The following is a 3242-nucleotide window of genomic DNA, read 5'->3' as shown; positions in this document are numbered from 1 at the left end:
TCGTAACCGACTTGAGTGGGCAAATGCTCACATTCAATGGCGTCTGGCACATTGGAGAAGTGTTCTCTTCACAGATGAATCCCGGTTTTCACTGTTCAGGGCAGATGGCAGACAGCGTGTGTGGCGTCGTGTGGGTGAGCGGTTTGCTGATGTCAACGTTGTGGATCGAGTGGCCCATGGTGGCGGTGGGGTTATGGTATGGGCAGGCGTATGTTATGGACAACGAACACAGGTGCATTTTATTGATGGCATTTTGAATGCACAGAGATACCGTGACGAGATCCTGAGGCCCATTGTTGTGCCATTCATCCACGACCATCACCTCATGTTGCAGCATGATAATGCACGGCCCCATGTTGCAAGGATCTGTACACAATTCCTGGAAGCTGAAAACATCCCAGTTCTTGCATGGCCAGCATACTCACCGGACATGTCACCCATTGAGCATGTTTGGGATGCTCTGGATTGGCGTATACGACAGCGTGTTCCAGTTCCTGCCAATATCCAGCAACTTCGCACAGCCATTGAAGAGGAGTGGACCAACATTCCACAGGCCACATGTTTAGTTACTGATGATGCAACACCAACTTTTCCTACTATTACTGCTTCACAGGATGCTTTTACTGTGAAGATTTTATAGAGAATGCGATGTGTTTGTCACCAAGGTCCCAGACTCTCAGTAGCAGTGCTTTTCCTCAATAAAAGCAGGTCTAATCTAAATCTAAATTTACTGCACTATTTGGTCAGCAGATCACTGTATTGCAGGGAGGAATAGTAGAAACAGAAACAGCCACAGTCAGCTATAAAGAGCTGCAGGTGAGAGGCTCTTACTGTGGTGTGTGACTAGCACACCGCGTCACTCCTTCCTGTAGATAAACTCTATTGGTCAATGGGTAGTGTGAATGTCAGGAACTACTATCACATAGTTCAGCTCAGCAGTATCAAAATATTTTGTTGACGCTATCATTGATCATCCATAATTTTGTAATATACAATTGTTATGCACATACACTCATTTAGTTTGAATATGCTGGCCCACTTTCTGCCAGAACTGCAGACCACATAATGTAAGCACAAGTACAATTTGATTGTGCAGAGGCTACGAATGCATCATCGATAGCTGATGGCTGGACGTGATGGGAAAGAACTCAACAAAAAAAAAAATTAAACTTAACAGTCTGTGAAAGTACCCACTTACAGAATATGTCCCTTGTGATTATGGCAGTCTAGGTTGCACTAAAATTAGCCACCTGGCTCATGTTTATAAATGTGATCCATCTATTTATGAGTTTGTGGGTGGTTATCAGCTAGCTAACAATAGCTAGACTGGTATTGGTGTAACTAAACTGCTAGTTCACAAGTTATCCATCTGGTGTTTTTGGCAGTTAACAAACAGCTTCAGGTGCATTACCACCAGTCCAGGCTCTGGATCCTGATTTAAACAGAACAAGAATTTAAATGCCCCAGTTTTGTTTTTGCTCCCATTTTCACAGGCTTAAGTTAAGGATCTAAGACTTTTTAATGCATTCAATAGATATATTTCTGTCAAATTTTGGTCACAAATTAGATAAAAATCCATGTTAGTGAGCACTTATCCTTTTCCAAAATAACCCATACACCTGGCAGGTGTGGCTGATTAAACAGCATCAGTACTACACAGGTGTGCTTTGGAATGGTCTCAATAAAAGGCCACTCTAAAATGTGCAGTTTGATGACACAACACAATGCCACAGATGTCACAAGCTTTGTAGGAGCATGCCATTGTTACGCTGACTGCAGGAATGTCCACCAGAGCTGTTGTCTGAAACTGAATCTTCATTTCACGACCATAAGCCATCTACAATATTGCTTCTCTGAATTTGGCAGTACATCCAACCAGCTTTACAATTGCGCAAGTCTGTTACCATGACGAACTGCTGTCAGGTCAAGACGATGAGGATGATGAGCACGCAGATGAGCTTCCGGAGATGGTTTTTGTAGACATTCTTGAGTTGTGCAAACAAAAATCCAGTTGTTACACTACCTGTTCAAGTGGCTGGTCTCCGGCAATGGTGCAGGTGAAGGCACTGGATGTGGAGGTCCTGAGCTGGTGTGGCTATATTTGATGTGCTGTTGTGAGGGTGGTTGGATGTAAATCCAAATTTATGAAAACAACATTGGCCTATGGTAGTGAAATGAACGTTCAGTTCACAGGCAACAGCTCTGCTGTACTTTCCTGAAGTCAGCATGCCAGTGATACACTCCCTCAAAACTTGGAACATATGTGGCATTGTGTTGTGTCAAACTGCACATTTTAAAGTGACCTTTTATTGTGACCATCCCAAGGTACACCTGTGTAGTAGTCATGCTGTTTAATCAGCGTCTTGTTATGACACACCTGTCAGGTGGATGCGTTATCTTGGAGAAATGCTCACTTACACAGATTTTCACAAATTTACAACCCAAATTTGACAGAAATATATCTACTGAAAGCCTAAGAAGTCCTGGATCTTAACTGAAACCTGCGAAAAATGAGAGTTGCATTTCAATTTTTTGTCCATTATACATGCAGCTCAGGAAATAAATCCAATCAGATAGTGACTGGCTAACAGAGACACAACTTTTTGACTCATTGTCAGTCTTAACCCTATGGGCCCGAACGACGCATAGTGCGTCCAAATTCACACCCATTCTTCTCTGTGGATTTTCTCCGCAACCTTGGGTTATAGCGAGAAGCCACGCATATCACGTGAAACAGCGGAATTGTAGCTTTCCGAGAAGGCCAAGCACTTGTCGGTAGTCCAATATTTTCACAGCGAAAAACAATGATAAATTTACACTAAAATGATGTATAACAGAGCTTTCATACAGCTCTGCACACACATTACTGTTGGATGGATTACTTGCGAACGCAGGCTCGCACAGACATGCCACGCATATCACATGAAAGCGCAGGAGCAGAGCTCTCCAGGGACACCGCACACATCATTGTACTGTCATCCCATCACGCTATAAATACAGATTGATTGTCTACAAAATAAAAACCTGACGAATTTCTTTACAACCCATTATACAGATCTTGTTATCAGTGACTTCATATAGTGAGGAATATCGTATCTTACCACGTCTTAGGCTTGCGTGTGTTTCTCCCTGTCTATCCACATTTGTAGTCCGGCTTTCAAGATGCAAATATCTCCATATTGTCCAGTTGACACTCCATCAAACTTTGTATGACAAGACCAGCGCACTTCACCTTTCGCACC

The 3242-nt window shown here is 42.9% G+C and overlaps 1 protein-coding gene across 1 annotated transcript in view; it reads left to right on the top strand.

Annotated features, from left to right (window-relative positions):
* The window catches only part of nucks1a (nuclear casein kinase and cyclin-dependent kinase substrate 1a), a 35458-nt gene that overhangs the window by 17478 nt on the left and 14738 nt on the right, over positions 1 to 3242 (top strand). The gene's annotated exons all lie outside the window — the stretch shown is intronic.

The sequence above is a fragment of the Epinephelus moara genome, chromosome 24 (assembly GCF_006386435.1).
Source record: "Epinephelus moara isolate mb chromosome 24, YSFRI_EMoa_1.0, whole genome shotgun sequence".
Lineage (NCBI taxonomy): Eukaryota > Metazoa > Chordata > Actinopteri > Perciformes > Serranidae > Epinephelus > Epinephelus moara.
The sequence above is the reverse complement of the archived record's forward strand: the minus strand, read 5'-3'. Positions and strand labels throughout refer to the sequence as shown.